At 37.1% G+C, this 18,641-nt stretch overlaps 1 protein-coding gene across 3 annotated transcripts in view; it reads right to left on the bottom strand.

Moving 5' to 3' along the window:
* lsamp (limbic system associated membrane protein) overlaps positions 1–18,641 on the bottom strand; it is a 614,372-nt gene that overhangs the window by 109,062 nt on the left and 486,669 nt on the right. The window lies entirely within an intron of this gene.

Raw genomic sequence — 18,641 nt, 5'->3', positions numbered from 1 at the left:
CTGTCCTTGAACTGCATGTGGCACAAAGAGGTTTCAGAGCAGATTGTGCAGATACTTGTTTTTTTTTGGTCTTGAGACTTCTTCAAATAACCAATTTAACTCTGATTTTACTGAGATAATATAAAAAGAAGATAATCCTAACTCAAGTTAATTTTCATACGCCCACTCTCACTCTACAAAGAGACAGAGGACAGTGGATAAATAGGCTATTAAAAATGAGAGGAATACATTTCTTTTGTGTTCCTCTTCCAACATGAATGACTTGTAATTTAGTGTTATTAAAATCAATCAATTATGTATATATATATATATATATATATATATATATATATATATATATATATATACACACACACAAACAAAAGAAGACAATAGAAATAAATAAGTTAAAATCAACTCAATCCAACACAGACAAGTCTGGATCAATAACCATATAACAGGAATTTGATCAGTTTATTATTGTGCATTGATGTGAATTTATGTTGACATCTGCAGCTCTACCTTTCGTGTCTCTTCAAGAGATGCAATACAGAACTGTAAACAGCACAAAAACATGGTGATGTTGTGTAAGAGCTCCGGGATCAATACATTGACGTCTGTAGCTCTACCTCCCCTTCAGTAGACTACCCTCTGCTTTTTACAGAAATACATTTTACATTTAATATCAAAGTGGATTCCATTCTGTGAGCATTAGATCATATTTGAACATTGCTTTCTACATTTTTTTGTTTTAATTATACTAAATTGAATTCCTGTTATCATTTTATCATGAAATGGTAACCAGCATTAGTAAACAAACAGCCAAGGCAATTATTCAACAGGTAATTGGGGAACAACAGGGGTCTCTTTTATTTCCCTCATTGTGTATATATGTATATGTGTTTATATTTTAATAAATAAACAAAACAAACAAACATATATATATATATATATATATATATATATATATATATATATATATATATTATATGTGTGTGTGTGTAGTAAACGCAGGTCTCCTTTCAAGATAAAAGCATATTACAACTTCACTTTCTGAGATTTAAGGGATCGTCTAAGTATCTAAATGCTGTGATGTTATTCTGATGCATAATGAAGCTCCCAAATAATGATCCTTCCCACTTTGCCAGCACTTCCACTATAATGAATGCGGAGCACCTTCCAGACATTTTTTTAATTGCTTGCTGTATATAAGAAAAAGAAGAATCAGAACTTTACTTCCCCTTTAGCAACTGTTCCACTAGATAAAGCTGCCTCTGCCCACTAGCTTTTGAAATCTTCTGATATCCCAAGTGGAAATGGAACCAGTTTCTAAGGCTTTTATTTTATTACTTTATTATTTTATTTTACCCTCCCCAGACCCCCCCCCCATCACTCATCGGTCTGTTATTGCAACAGAGGATGCTGAAATACACAGAATATACAGAGAAGGCTTTATCTTTGGGATATAATGTTTAAACCTTTACTTACTGATTGCAGAAAGTACTAAGAACAGTCGAATTATATATATGCAAGGGACATTTATAAATTATTGTTATTATCATCATCATTAAGATATATTCACTGTTATACTGTGGTTATAACAACATACATCATGTCTATATATTTGTGTATGTGTGTGTCAAACAACTGACCAGATTGGGTGTTTAAACTTTTCTTTTATACCTTCATGGTTGCAAGTCAAGCAGGAATTCTTATTTTACATGGTAAATCTACTAATGCCATTCATAGCATGCATGGAATTCTTTGTAATTAGGATTATAGTTCCTTCAAAGCTGCAAAGGTTGCCTGCTTGGTCTTAAATGTTTACTAAGGAGTCAATGCGAAATTGCTTTCAAATGCAATATGCTTATGTTGCTTGCAAAAGTTTATTCATTATTTATCTGACTTCATAATTCCAGATATTAGAATGCTATCCACACAACGGCTGAATAAATGTATATTAATTGCTTCAACTCTGTGAAAATGCCAATGGGGTCCAATATGTATATATATATATATATATATATATATATATATATATATATATATATATATATAAATTATTCTATTTTTCTGGAGCTTGATTTAAATTGTGTGTATAATGTCGTGAGTATAATGAAATCTATATTATAATTGTCCCTGTGTTAATAACCCCATCCCCAACATTAAACTAACATTTTTGTTCTGGGGGGGAATTAAAAGGAGAGCTTATGTTAACTTTTTGTTTTATAATGCATCTCATATATAACACAATACAATTTAAGTACAATTATTGTTTTGTTTTTTCCAAACAAAAACAATAAATGAAATGTAACTAGCTATGAGACTAATCTTTCTTTTTGTTCACAGGCTCTGTGTTTAATCTTGTTTTGTCTCAGGGGGGATAAGCTTTAAGTATTGTCTCCTATTTTAAGAAAATAATCATGTTTTTTTATATTTGGCACAACTTGACTGTATGCAAATACTGACCCTGTGATAACCCGAAAAAATGTTTCATCGGAAGTGATCTGTAATCATTACGACTCACTTTCCAGAGTACCTTCAACAGAATTCAATTTCACCTTGAAAAATTTTAGAGAAATGACACCAGGGAAGCATCCTACACGAAGATTAAATCATTAATTGTTAATGAGTCACACAAATACAAAATAAAAAGGAAAGAAATCAGTGACAAACCTACAGTGCACTGATAAGAACCCTGCTGTTGTTGTTTTTTTCTCTATTTTTATACATTCTCCATATTTTCAAATTTTATAGATTCCTAATCCAATTTTCCAAAGTATCCATACCTTGCAGCAAGCTTTGTTAGAAAATACATAAATAAATAACTGCATAGTCTATAGGCAAATAAACAAAGATGCAGCAAATTCCTTCCCCAGCTTTTTTCTTTTTTAATTATTGTTGCATAGAGACAGGAAACTGCTGTCACACTGATTACATTTTTTGAAATTGCCATTCACCCATAAAAGCGATGGATCGTTTTCCATTTTTTCGCTCTCATGCCAGAAGGAAAAGCAAATTTGCTGTAGAATGCACAGTAGGAGCAGGGCTTTCAGAAATTACAACAAGTCAAAAGCACTGAACTAGTATATCTATCTTTGCTTTGGAAGCCTGCATAAAATATAGTTTCAGATCAATATCACTTATGTAGGCTAAAATATAATCCTTTCAAGCACAAATACAGACATACACACACACACGTGTATGAGTATGAGCTACAGTACACTTCACTCCAGGCCCTTGTCTGAGCCACCTGGGCTGACATAGCTCCACTTAGGCAGTGGGCGTGATTAGAAAGAACTTCACAATAAGCACTGTTGAACCTGTAATGGCTGCAATAAGAAAAATATATATATACATATTTTTTTAACGTGTCTGTGCTCACAACTGATAGCATGCTCACCTGCAGCACAGGGGGTCTACAATGTCTGGCTTGTTACACTTTGGAAAAGTAACAGACACCCTGCTGCCCGTTACCGAACAAACAGAGAGAGCAACAATCAAGGAATATGCATTGCGTTCGATTTCATTTCATCACCTATACACTACATTACAAATCTGATTGACATAAAACCAAACAAACACTTAGTTGATGAATTTATCATTCTTTCGAAGTGATTAGTTACGTGCAGGGATGTGAAATATGCTTAGCTTTATGCCACTAATATTTTCCTCACAGTTAAACTGTTTGAAGTTGAGCAGAAGAATGAGGGCTAACGCCGAGTATAAAGTTGATAAAACAGACTAAATAGGCACGTTGCCATATAAATATAAATTACAAGACTGTCTGGAGAACAATACCTGGAGTAAGTGGTTGTAACGGCGGGCTCTGATGGAAATGTCATATCTGCTGATATTTAAATGCTTAGGGAGGTGATGTCTTCTTTTGAGATGGACCCAAAATGACATTAACTCTAGTCTGTTATTAAAAGGTCAAAAGCGACTACTTAATGCATCTCCCCTTTTCCATTTGTTTGAAAGAACTTCACAGGCTGTGCATTGATTGCATACAAATATTCCAGCGTGATGTTTTGGCTATGAAAGGTTTGAAACGCCTCCTGCATGACGACTCCCTTGCTTCTTTCTCTGGGAACTCAAAGGTGGTCTCTACTGTGATCAATTGGAGCAGGAACGCACTGTACCAGCCTTCCCAGAGATGTTGAGCAATTGAGAAGAACAAAACACATAAATAACGTAAGTAATAGTAAAAATAAGAGTGTCCAGTGTGAGTCTGGTGTAGACAGGTGGACTGAGTCAAACATTCGGAAAGGCTATATGCAGCAGGTGTTTGAGGGTGGCTGTGACTTCTGGGAGTCAGTCTGCAGCCCACAGAGCATCTGCCGTCAGCAGTGAGAACAGTCCGCCGGGAAAGCAGAAAACAATCATTAAAAACCTAAAGTGGTGTTAATGGAAGGTTGACTGCATCTTGACTCATCTTAACGGACACTGGACTGGACAACCGTCTGAGACAGGTCTGTACCCAGCTGACTCTCGATTAGGTTTGGTAATTGGGCATCCAACGAAGGCTTGCATCATTTTTTATATATATGTTGACGTAAAACTGAAGACTGGCTGCTGCCATCGCACAACTCAATGTCCTGGTCCTCTTCTTGCCCTTGTAACTTTATTCGACACCGCCACACATTGTGTAAAAGGAGGGGAGTCCCTCTATTCTATGAGCGCTGCACAGATCCACAGTGCCGTGCCAAAACATAATCAATAAATGCACAGACTGTAGACCTAAGCCCACATACAATACATTTTGAAAGGTAGTGTAAATCATTTGCTATTGTATTCTAAAACATTCACAGCAAGGAAAAAAATAACTGAGAAAAAATTCAGAAAAAGGAATGAATGTGTTTACACCAGACATCCTACATACATCCATATGGCTGCCTGCCTCCCCCAGTTGACTCTCCTGACATCCTTCAAGGTCCTTCACAGATATTGTGAAAATAAACAAACAACAAAAACAACCCAACACAATAACTCAAAGTTCCCCTTGATGATTCACTGCAACTTTAATGGAGTTTTGTTAATAATTGCCAGCCACATCCATGATGGTCTCTTCCCTACCACACCTACATCTGTGTGGTTGGTTTTTTGTAAGACCACAGCAAAAACAGCCCTTTCTCACTAGGATATTCATCTAGACTAGAAAACCCAACATCAACATTCAGGGGGGGAGATTATAGTAAATTAATCCTACATACCTAAGTTAGAAGTCACCACACAAAACTCCAACCACAATTTAGATCATTCCTATTGATTACATAATACATCATGATGTGAAATAACTATATTTCCCCTCTGGCAAAGTCACATTGCTTAAAGACATTATGCCATCCACAGTGGGAGATGAGATACCAGACAGCTCTCAATAATCATCTGAGGTGGTTCAGCTGCTGCTATCATTATTCAAAAATTATCAACATTTTTTGTTGTGACTATTGAAACCACTGTTAGAGGCCTATGGATAGTAACAGTGACAACAGTGTGACTTTTCTGACATACTGTTTATGTCAATATGATATTTACTAAAGGCGCTGATCCTTTTATATTGTGAACAATGAGTTGATTGAACAGAAGGAAAAGTAAGGACATACAGAAAATAACTTTCCACAACAAATATGACTGCACCGTATGTGTCAGACTGAACTTCTCAATCCGTCATATTAGAAAATGTTGCATGCATTAAATACAAGAGACGGAGACTGAGAAAGGTAAAGCTTTTTAAGCTCAAAGTGGGAGGATTGCCAAAGACATTGTGTACAGTCAGAACGTCATAATTGTATGTCTAATATGTAAATGCCACTCAAGTACACCAAAGAAACAAAGTCATTACTTATTGCACAAGGCAAACGTCTATTGTTAATGATAATATTAAGCAACAAAAGAAACTGTACTTTATTGATTTGCTGGCAGGATGGAGGACTTAAGCAGACAAATTACAAAATAAATATTAGTACTGGAAGTGTTTAATATGTGAGTTATACACAGACAAAGAATGAAAGCTGTTCTCTACACCAATACATTAATATATACTGTACTTATATATGTATATATGTACTGTACTCTCTTAAATAACAACATAATACAGGCCTTGAATAGTTTATTTAATTGATTTGGATAAATACATAAGACAAATGGCACATAAACATCAGTAGCACAATTGGTGAAGGTAATGGGGTTATCCATTTGGGGAAAGAAACTGTATCAAGCTGTATCAGTACAGGAAAACACATATTTAAATGTATTTTGTCATCCCTAGATTATGCTACATAACAATTCAGCAATTTACTAGTGGCTGGTTTAGCACATGACCTAAATGTCTATGGTAATAGCTGAGGGCATGGAGAGTCAATCTCTGGTGCCATAGTGTCAAGAGACAATTTGCCTTTAATGATAAACTGGCTGCATTCATAATGCAAGGTACAGCTTCTATCTTGAATTTGTTATCTTTTAAAACTAGGCTCTTTCAGTGTTTTTTCTCTCTCTGTCTTTTTGTGAGGTCTGCAGTATTTCCAGCCCACCAGCCTCCAAACTAGGCATCCTGTTCGGCAGAAACTCCTTCCTGCCTTAATATAATAAGGTAGTTCGGAGAAGACTTCATGTGGCTCTAAAGTCAAATAACAGATTTCACATCACTTAAGAAAGCAGCACAATACTTGCTACAGCATAATTCTATTTAAGACAATCTTTCAATACCTAATCCTTGCCAAAGCCATTTAAAATAAAACAGAGAATTTTGTTCTTTCCAAAGCTGGCATTTCATTTACTTTGCACTCTAATTGAAACGCCAGTGGCCATAAAAAACTATTGCTACCTCTTTTTTTCCCTTGAACCTTGCTATTTTTTATTACTACAGCAGTTTATATGTTGCATTTCAGCACTGGTTCACGTCAAGCGAAAAAGTCTCATTTCGCAGGGCTCTGCTTTACCAATTTCCTTCCTGTCACAGGTACCTCCCAATTGACTCAGGAACATGTGGCATATCGCTTTAAAGTGACAGCAAAACGGGTAATCGCTTTGTACTGGCCACATGGTCCTGTCGCCTTTCATAACTGCCTTTCCCAGAAAACAAAACTGCTTTAGATCTCAATTACCTTGGTAAGGTGAACATATGGACACATCACAAGCCTTCTCTCTTGATTTTGTACAAATACACCATTGCAGGGCCAAAAATTAAAGACACAATCTGGTAGATGCACAGACTGCAATTAGCTATCATCCAGAACCACTTGACCTAAATTAACATTAGGAAGTCCTAGATTGGTGCTAATTGGGGTTTGTGAAGCCACCCCAATATATTTAACCTTACCTAGTCAAGGCCTGAATTACAGTTTCTGGGAGAGAGGAGGGGAGTCCCTCTCTTCTATGAGTCAATGAAGGGGGAGTTATTTTTTTTTAAGCATTTACAATTCAAATGATATTAGATTTCCTCCCATCAGTTAACTGCTGACTATTCCTGCTACCAATCAGGCTGAGTGGCAATGTGGCAATGGAACAATTATTGTAAATGTACCATCAGTAGCGTGATCAGTTTGGGGGAAAGGTTCAAAACCAGAATCATGCACCAGGTGGCTACCCTAAATAACATTCTTGAAAAGAGACTCACACTTCATATTCATTTGGAACAATAGCTTTAACTGCAGTGATTGCTAATTCAGTATCTCTGTGGGATAAAAAATAATAATTGGCTGGTTGTGCGCGTTAGACACAGGAGAGGAAAGAAACACTTTCTTAAAAGTACATTTGGCTCCTAACATGCTCAAGCAGTGTAGTGATGGAGTTGGAAAAGTAATTTAAAGTGCTAACACAGACCACCTCACTGCAAAGAACACTGTTAATCACCTTGACAGCACTGGGCCATGGTAAAGTGCCAGGCTGAGGTTAATGCAACTGGGAGACAACAACAACAAAAACCCCTCTGACGACGGAGATAAGATCCCTCGGAAGACCACACCCCTATAAAGCCATTCCTTTTGTGTCTAACTGAACAGTTGCACACCCTGTTAACAGTTTCTCCTTACTCTCTGTTCGACTGACAAGTAAAGGCATTTTTCAGAAAAAGAGGTCTGGGGAACCATTTGAGCTATTGCAGTTTTAAGAACCTGATGTATTTTATTTATATGTATGCATTTTGTTATTGTTCTTCAACTTGAATGCATTTTAGCACATCAATTATACTCTATGGCCAACTGCTCCTTTATTTGCTTCTCATATCTCTTTTTCGTTCTGTATGACTTGGCTCTCAAATGCAGAAGCAGCTCCATGTACACAACATAAGAATCTATGACATCCCGGGAGCATTTTTAGGATTCATTTTATTTATCTTGATGTCATTTTACAGCTTCCCGAGAAAGGCATTTGACACATTTTAATACAAATTAAATTGTTCAATACTACTATAAATGGCATCTCTCCTTACTTCCTAAGCTGCTGTAGCCCTCAGCTCTAGTCACTATACATACACTCTTTCATGGCCACTTTTGCCTCAAGAGTTATCATGAATGGCTTTTATTGTAGGTCAACACCACGCATGCTTTGTCTTGCAAGACCTTCATAATCCTGAAGGTTTTTGAAAGATATTTCTTAGACGAAAACCTTCAGAATGACTACACACAAATGTGAAAGTGATTCATAAAAAAAAAAAAAAAAAACAGTGTGGATATTAGTGTTATATGTACTTTTTGTACCATTTTATCTTGCTAATGTCAACTATGCCGAGCCAGTGCTCAACAAGGCAGATAGCAATTATACTAACAGTTTTTTGAACCATGAACTGCTAAAGCCTGCTGTTTTTTTGTTTTTTGTTTTTTGTTTTTTTAAGTCTCCGGCCTCTTCAGCATTATTCCCTTTCAGATTTGATCACTATAATTGAATTCCAGGATGTCAAAAGACAACTTATAAACATGTGGCTGATTATACCCAACTGCATACTGCTCAGATACAGCACACACTTCTTTATATATATTTTTTGCAGGCTCAAAACTTGTCTTCAAAGATTAATTGCAAAGATGCTGTAGAACTTAAATATTGCCATACTAAGCAAACTACATGTGTTTCGAAGAGCTACGGCAATTTTTTTTCTCCCAGTTATCTACAGGGTTTTATTTTTAATAAATCATCTCTGCCTTTCAGTCTGTGGTTCCCCAAACTGAATATGAAACAACATTAATAATCCACCCCTTCTGCAGCCTTTGCAATTTATTTGTCATTTCTAGTTTTATGGATAGAACCACAGACAGATTATTGTCAAATAGTCTTATTTTGATGATTTTGATTCCCTTTCTGAATATCAAAAAATACTTAACGCGACCATTTGCTATTCAGTTTTAATAAAAAATAAACACATTTTGGATGCATTGAAATCATAAATACATGTGTGTGTGGGCTGTGTGTCTGATGGATCTTTCTGAGATCTATCTGTTTTAAGGGAGCAGTTCTTATTAACAGAGGCCACAAGGATTTTACATCCCTCAGCGAAAACAAAAAAGGTTCTGTTGTGTTTACATTACATTAAGTGATAATACCTAAAATTTAAAACCTCACTATGCACATCATTAATTTAAAACATATATATTCATTATTCATTCTCCATGGAGGGAAAAACATTTAATTTTCACAAAACTTGTCAAATAAAACTGCTACAGAAAGCGTAAATGTGTGAAATGCTTACGTTAATTACATTTCACAATCTGTTTTAAAATGCATTTACATGACAATTACAGATGGGGAAATAAAACCTGTACATTAGATGTTGATGGCTTCACTGTAAGAAGTATGCAGAGGGAGATTTTAAGAAGGGGCTGCTGTTGTTCTGCAGTTTGCCTGATTAGCAGGACATATTCTACAGTCATTTATAATCAAATTTTAAATCTCTTAAGGCAGTCCAGAGCAATAGGGAAGACTAATGAAAAAGAATGTTCTTCAATTGGAAAGATAATATCATTATTTATATCAGCTCTTCAGTGGCTCATTATCTTTCACAAGAATCCAATTTAAAGACCCTAAATGCTTCCATATACATGTTTAGTGAATGAGGACGCAGCACATACGAGCACGATAACTGCGTAAGTAACGTTAAACTAGTATTCATTTGTTTCTCTCAATCTCTTACAATTGCAACAGACTAAATAATTTAAGATGCAAAAATGGATACTACAGGGCAAATATTTCCTTTGAATATTTCGAACTGGAGTGGCATTGCTGAGCAAACCTGAACAGATACTCAAAGTCACAAGATTGCATTGATCGTCACATTCAATGTATATATATATATATATATATATATATATATATATATATATATATATATATATATATTGGCAGGATCAGAATTCTGGAACAGACCGTAAACATACTTCAGACCAACCAATGGAAATGAAGACGTGTATTCAGAGCATTATACTTTTAGCTGGCTTAGCAAATCTTCAGTGCAGACCTTGTAATGGTGTATTGAGTGGAAAGTCACATTTAATTTATCCTACGTTTTCGCCTCGTGGTGACATGAGCTGACACCTCGAGAGATGAGACACCTGATGTTTCCTAAAGGCCTCAAGGCCATGTCTTAGGCTTCATCGGCCTCCGAAGGGAAGGCACAGAAGCAGAGGATGTTAAAACTAAGAAAATCAAAGTCATTTATGCCTCCAAATTGCACAATCCAACAGAGGAGAGATCTCTATATTGTATTGTACTATTTTTTGTGTGGGTGATTAAAACATAATAAAGTAGGGCCTATATCATCATTACAAAGACATTACAAAGAAGACAAGCTGAATACTGAAAGGTCATTCAGTGTTTCTTGTCTTGGTCATTCAGATTGTAAATGGAATCACCCTTCCGATTGTGAAAAACTCCAGGCAAACTCCGTTCAGAACATGACAGACAATTTTTCATACCTGGTAAAGGATTTCACAGTACAATAAAGGCTTACATCAAAGTCTCCTCACAGACACTGTGTCACGTCGACAAAATCTTGAGACAGATGTAGAGAATTAAGACGGGGAAGCATTAGCGCCTAGCAGTTTGATCCATTGCAGTCTTTGCAAGCTGTGAGTTCTCTTATAAGCCAAACCCCCCTGCTGGATACTTCAAGTTAGTTACTTTATTTTGAATAATTGTACAGAGACTTGCTTTGTGGTTCATCCGTACAATGTGTCTCAGGGCTAAATATCAGATGTCTCCTATATTTCTCTACAAACCAAAACCGCTTTAAGGTGGAGACTTACAGCACCGATACAATTCTTTAATAACAAATGGAAAGGTTAAGGAAGATGGACTGGATAGACAAAGTATTCCTTAGGAGGAACATCCCATGAGACCCATCCAATCACATTGCTCAGATGCTGTTTTTCTTTACACCGGTATCTCCTTATTAAAACGGGGTTATAGACAATTATGTCTGCATCTCTTGATTTACTTCATTTGCTGCTGTTGCCATTTTGCCATTTTTACAAGAAAAAAAAGAGATAGGCAACAGACAATCTTAGCGTATTATAGTTATTATTCAGCATGCTAGAAGATAACATGTAACCACCAGAATGAATCCACACTGTGGCCTATTAATCAATTATTATCGCTATTTTTATATTGGCAACAGTTTATGTCTGTTCTGCAATCAGCAGCACACAGCTTATGTTTGGTCTGCAGCCTCCGGGCAGACTCTTGGTCAGGTACAGGTGATATCAGGTCCCCTGGTGAAGAACGGAGATGTGAGACACTACACTGAATGGCTGTGAGAGTGTAATCCTTTCCTAGGGATGTAGAAAATCAGATTGATTTTTAACTAAAATGAAACTGCTTTTTTTCTACATTTTTCCCCCCATGCTGTTCATTAGTCTTTATCTTTGCTCCTGGGTCTGAACAGTAATTGCATGTTTTCTCAATGCTAGTGTAGCCTGAGCAATTATCCCTGGATGTTTCTTAAAGGTGAATGACACTGGAGCCAGCTCACAGTGTTGCAGTTTTCATTTGAACTAGTATAAAAGCACACCATTCTGGCATTTGTCTGCTGCTCCTGCATTATTTATGGCGACGCCATAGCGCAGAGCAATAGAGAGGTATCATCTCCTTGAGCACATTGTGTTCTGGGTAATCTGCCGCCATTGACAGCTCCACAGCTTGCATCGTTCGTGGGAACCGATTAATCATTCATCGGGATAGTCCTCTTTCATGAGTCCGGCGTTACATTTTTTAGGGGGAGAAAGAAACAAATAAAATCGATCTAGGTCCATTCGTCTCTTGAACAGAATACAGGCTCAATTAAATGAGAAGATGTGCAGCGTCTCCTATTATATTATTATTACTGCTATTATAGGGAATCATATCATAACCTAGTGGTCCTGATGAACTGTAAAATGACTTTGGGCAGATGAGACAATAACAAGGGTTTGGCAAGCAGTAATGCATCATAATCGCCCATGAGTAATACATATGTAACAGCTCACGCAGTTGTGTTGAGGTCTGGCATATGCAGATTCCTTGACGATTCCCGGATGTAGGTTGAGACAGATGTCCCGTCATTAGTTGGGCGACAGAATGCATTGTCAAGGGCAGCACAGACGTGAGGCCGTTCTCGTACTCATCCTGACCTACTTTTTCAGAGCCCTTCACGGGCTACCCCCTTGCTGATTGGATCTTGGAAAGTGCCATTCACTTTCAGGCTTACCTGCAGCTGGGCCTTATTAAACACGTCTACTTTGTTCCCTTCAAATAGGCTCATTAAGTCGTATGTTAATGGTATCTCTTCGCACAAAGGGTGAGCTGTGTAGATCTCTTGTAGAGGAATGTGTCATAATGGTTATAACATCACATGAAGGATAGAAACACACCCAAGATCATGGGTTATGGTTTTCACATCAACAAAATAGTGTATAAGAGAGTGCTGACCAATCATTAATAAATTAATAAACAGAGCTTGCTCCATAGTTAAATTGGTGCTGGTTTTAATATTCCTTAAGCATCCTTTTGTAAACCATTATTATTGTTGTTGTTGTTGTTGTTATTCATTTACCCAAAAGGTATACATTTACAATGCAAATGTGAGCAACAAAACTCCTGCAGGATGTTATTGAAGTTCCTGAGTTCTTCGTCAGTGATGTTTATTGAATGGTAATTGTCTGCTCATTATGGAAAGCATTGATGCAATGGCACAGAAGGCACCTCAAGTCTAACCCCTGCAAATGAATAAATAATTATTAAAATGGTAATTATACATTAAATAGAGAGAGGGGGAGCAGACAGTCATTGTCGTCTGGATGAAGAACGGGACGAAAACAAGTCCCCCAGTGTGAGTCCATCAAACCAGGTCAGGGAAGGGCTGAGCATTGAACCACCTTGTGATTTGAGCTCCGTGCTAATTTGCCAGCCCCTTCTGGACCACCAGACTGCGAGGGTAGAATTTATTACAGCTTCTCCTTATAAAACCATTATTTACATTTTAAATTAAAGGTCATTAATTATGTAAAATGTAGTCTGCATGCTCAACACAGAAGAGAGCACGAGAGGGCTTTATTCCGGATAAATCATTTTTACAGTTTTAATTTTGATTCTTCTTTTGATTAAAAAAAAAACAAAAAAAAACTAAAAACTACTCAGACACCCCAAAGCCATCCAGTCCCTCCCCAGCAGTGTTCTCAATGAGTCTAATGTACAGATCTGTGATTAAGTTCATGCTTTGTTTCTTTTTTCCCCTGCTTCAGGTTGAACTTTAATGAACCCTTCTAACGAACAGCTGAGGAAGCTTACAAAATCACAACGGTGAAGTGATCTACATTAATCGCTTTACCTATGTAACATGAATTATTTAAAGCCATGGCTCCTGTGAGGCAGGTCATATTGATATTTTGGTTTTTTTTAATTAAACTCCCAGTGAAAACAACTAGTGGAAGTTGATTTTAATGCTCAGCATTGCGGTTAATTGTTAATTGCATTGTTGAATTAAGTGGTTACCTGTAGGAAATAGAGGCTGTGTGTCCACAGGTTAAGTGCTGGTTCTAGTGTGTGGTACTATATGATAAATAAATTGAAGTGAAGGATATCCATCTGAGGAAGCAAGGGATAGGAAAAAATTTTTCACATTTAGGTCAATATTCCATCTACATTTTGTGCACATTTAACAGAACATATATTATTACTCTTAACCAGGGTGACATTATCACATTATTTTACATACAATTACCCATTTATACAGCTGGCTTCTTACTAGAGTAACCCAGGTAAAGTACCCTGCTAAATGGACCCCACAACCCTCCACTCAGGAATCTTGAGCCCTAACCAATACTCCACACAACTATATCATTGTATAAAAGGCAGATACAAAGGTATTACAAAACACCTTAATCTAAGATATAAAATTAGAAATGAGAGTGATATCTTCCTTAGTGAACTAATTTTGAAAAGTCATACATGCATTTAATGCTGAAAAGCATGCAGTGTACTGAAGAGCATGGTAGTTAATTAATTTAAACCCAAATTAACTCATTATGATGTCACAGACACCCCTGGTTGTACAGTTTGCACTGCCTGGTGTACAGTGAAGGTATCAGATATATATGCAGTCAACTTGTGCCTGTCATGAAATAGGAAAACCATCAGCTTTACGGTCAAATGTAAAAATTAATTCTCTGTCTTGTATGTACTGTCCCTCTCATCTGACAGCTGCACCTTATTAGCCAGCAGTAAAACAGTGTCTGTGTGCAGTACATTTCACCGCAGGCCATCAGAAAATGCTCCATTACTTTTCCTATAGGGATGCCAGAGTAAGGATAGTCAAATTCCACCCACTCTCTACACAGGAGCATGATTGACTTTTATCTTTAAAGTAGCTTGAAAGAATGTATTTCCTTCCGCCAACACATTGTTGCAGCATATCTGCTATGAGATTTGCCCTGCTAACTGTTTCAGCAAAGAGCACCTGACAGGACATTTGATTTAGTTTTTTTCCTCCTTGATGATGCAAGTATTTAAATCTGAATACAGAAAAAGCGTGAAATCCTTTGTGTTCAAAACGTGTTTGGATCGGGAGTTACCCACATCCAAGTAATTGCTGCAACAGCAATCCCCTGCATATTCGTAATGCATTTAAATGGGTTTCTTGTAGTCGGTCACAGGCTTGAGAGATGTCTCTCATTTCACCATGGCCCCGTGATATCATTTCTCTTCATAGCCGTGAAAGCGACATTGCAGGTAAAACAAATTTATGTGTGACATTGTGCCTGTTCTGCAGAGAACTGCGAGAAATTGTTTTGAAAATGTTATCCGTCTATCTGGGGATGACAGTGGTAAAGCGTGTCAGGGCCAGTCTTACTCAGGTCCTGGGGCTGACACAGTGAGGAGACAGGAGCGGTGTCTTAAGTTCAAGAGAGAAATGCAATTTGCTGGTTTGCAAAACAACAGATGTCTTCCAGTTATCATTCATTTCTGCAATGAGTGATTCCATCCACACAGAAGGAAGCAGCTTGCTATAGCAGGATCTGCTTTTTGTTGTTAAAATGGATTTCATGTTCTGTACGACTTCCTAAACATGCCAGTAAATCAGTAAATGAAATGTAATACAACATTAATAAAATCAAGTATTTTAATAAATTATTCTTATGTTATTTAAATAAGATGGTGAACAACTATATTTTGATAATGTTATACTGAAGAAGTCATTTTTCCCAAGCACATTCAGTGACTTGACCTGAAACCCTTGAGTCATATTGTATTTTCACACAGCCAGGTCAGAGAGCTGACCTCACTGCATGTTATGCATATTTTAAAACTACATTTCTCACATTAGCATTTAATTACAAAACCGAGTGAGAAAGTTTAATCTTCAATATAACCTGATGCCATTATTTTAACTATGTAACCAGAGTAGCTATGAAGTACCAAAGTTTAAACTGCACAAAACAAACAAAAAAAAATCAATATAGGATGCAGTAATCACCTATTAGCCTATATATTGAGTTTCATTTTCATCACAGTAAAATTACTAAATATACAATTACCTTTATTGAATGCATTAGCTTTATTAAATCTATTTGCATCATTTATTTTCCATTGTTTCCTTTGCTGGTATTTTTTTCCTGCAAAATTTAAAGAGCTCTCTGCAAGCAGACTCTGCCTGGGAGCATCCGTAGAGCACCCAGCCCCTGGCTAAGCTCAGGGCCACACGTCAGACAGCTCCAGGTCTATGTATTTGCGAAGAAGCTATCTAACATTCTGTCAGTACAGAAAGCAAAAAGATACCAGCACCCCCCCCTCCACTACACACAACCCACCACTTCCCCCGCTGTGCAGAAATGAAGCCTACACTTCTGATCTCCTCGCCCTCTGCCAAACTGAGCTCGCTGGTGCCTATGATGCACTTGGCCAGCGTGACACTTGGGGGAGAGAGGTGTGAGTTTCAGAAAGCAAAGTTGAAAACCACATCTGCCACTAGGACAGCCCAGCTCTCCATCTCCCCAGTCTCCGTCGCTCCATGCCAGAAGATACAGAGTCCAAGTCCGTTGCTTCTTCTTAAGCAACTCTACGATATAGGCTAAATAAAAGCTGGTGACAGAACTTCAATATAAGGGTTACAGGACTAACCATGCAAGGATGAGGAGCGTGAGCTTGGCATAAAAAATAATTTAATAAATACAAAAACTGAAGTGCAGGAAAAGACAGTATGTTCAGTACATGCTGTCTCTTTAGGAGACTAACAGTGTCTACTCTAGTGTTAGTGATGCTGATGAAGCGGGATGCCAAAAGTGTCTCAGACTAGAATTGGTTACTTCAAATAAGACATTGAAAGACTTCCATCTCAAACACATTTCCTAGTTAGAGGATAGTGGGGGTAAATGAACACTTTGAAACATGACAATAGAGAACACATTTCCCTACATTGGCTGTGTGAGACTGCAGGATACCTATATTCCTTGTATGTTTATAATGGCAGTTTCTGTTTGATAGCAGTCTGATTATGAGAAGATTTTAAATTGTAACAATAAACCTCAACAAAGATAGAAACTACAACAAACAACACCTGTCTTTATCATGCCTCATGAACTGTTGATAAACATGCTGACAGCCTGCACAAAAAAGAGGATAAGTCTTTTGTTTGTAAGCAACCGATAATTTCACATTTCAGTAATTTCATTTTTTGGTCATTTACTTTTTGCAGATCATATTATATTCATAAATGGATATTTAATTGTCTTGAAACACCATCCCTTTCCCTTACCATCCACATTCTGGTCTCACATCATTCATACAGCTGCTTTTCCATAGTGGGAAAAGCTTAAGAATGGATAATATGAGAGAGAGAGAGAGAGAGAGAGAGAGAGAGAGAGAGAGAGAGAGAGAGAGAGAGAGAGAGAGATATTCTAAAAAGGCAGTACCAACGTAAAATACAAACCATGTCATGGATTTATTTAATTTCTGTTATTCTTCTCTTAAACCTGTAAAATTACCATTTTCAGTACGTAAATCTGCCCTAAATCTCACCCTCTATTATGTAAATAATGAATATGTAATACTATGTTTCATATAAATCACATTCACAAGGATGTTATTCTTCTTCTTAGAACAGCAATAACAGCTATTATATAACCACCTCAAGGTTTTTGGAGAGACGGGTGAGAACAGCTGTCTGTGTGAGTTGCTCTTCCCAAAATCACCCTTACTGCAAACACTGTGGCACTGCAGAGGTAGACACGACAATGCCTGCCATTATTCTTCTGCAACTGATACTCAGAAAAAGCAGAATATCTGCAACAAATACTTAAAAAACAAAGCTTGGATTTACTGAAAAAATACATAATGTATATGCATTTTATTTCTCATGACAGTTTCCCTTAGCAGGTACATGCTGAGATGTCATTGACACGGTGGACAGAAAATCCCAGGGAGCAAATCTGTTCTAAAACAGAGCAGATTAACAGGACTGTGAGTTGTGTCAGAGCTCGATCACGTCGCCAGGCAGACAAGGACCTGTGCTGTGGGGTGGGGGGGGAAGGGGGGGCAGGGGTGGAGAGTGCCATACAGACTTAAAACTCCTTTTTTCATTTCCGATATCTTGTAATCCGGTTTAAGCAGCTTGAGACTCACTTATTCACCTTACGTAGAAAAAGAATTCTACATCCACATAGCATGTCTGATTCTTGAAAGAAGCCTTTCTTCTTTTATTTATTTATTTCTTTCACAAAAACAGGATTGTGGAATCTGTCCTTCATAGAGAAGTAATGTGGATGTTGTAGAGTATTATCTGGACGGATGCGGAGAGTAGGACTTTAATTCACCTTTCAGGCGAAGGGCCATAATACCCCTTTCCCCCCCTCTCCAAACATCCGCACTCTGCTGCAGTGTAAAGTGTTTATGTATGTAGGTACTTCTTTATCTTTTTAAACAGCTCCTCAAGTCATTCTTTAAATATTCAGAGAGAAACTCAGCAATTTGATGTGAGTTCCAAAGAAATAGTATTTCTTAATTCCCTGTTACAAGTTCTATTTATTTATTTGTTTGTTTATTGATGTATTTATCAGTCGGTGACAGGCATGGAGCAAGTAACTGAAATGGCTTCCTCAAAGAAAACAAAAACAAAAAAGTTTCAGTGGGATTCCTACACCTTGCCCCAGGATTCCCAAATCCTATGTAGAATTCTCCATTTTAAAACCTGTATTATTCTGTAT

Source organism: Amia ocellicauda, chromosome 3 (genome assembly GCF_036373705.1).
Source record: "Amia ocellicauda isolate fAmiCal2 chromosome 3, fAmiCal2.hap1, whole genome shotgun sequence".
Lineage (NCBI taxonomy): Eukaryota > Metazoa > Chordata > Actinopteri > Amiiformes > Amiidae > Amia > Amia ocellicauda.
This window is presented reverse-complemented; position numbering and strand designations above follow the sequence as displayed.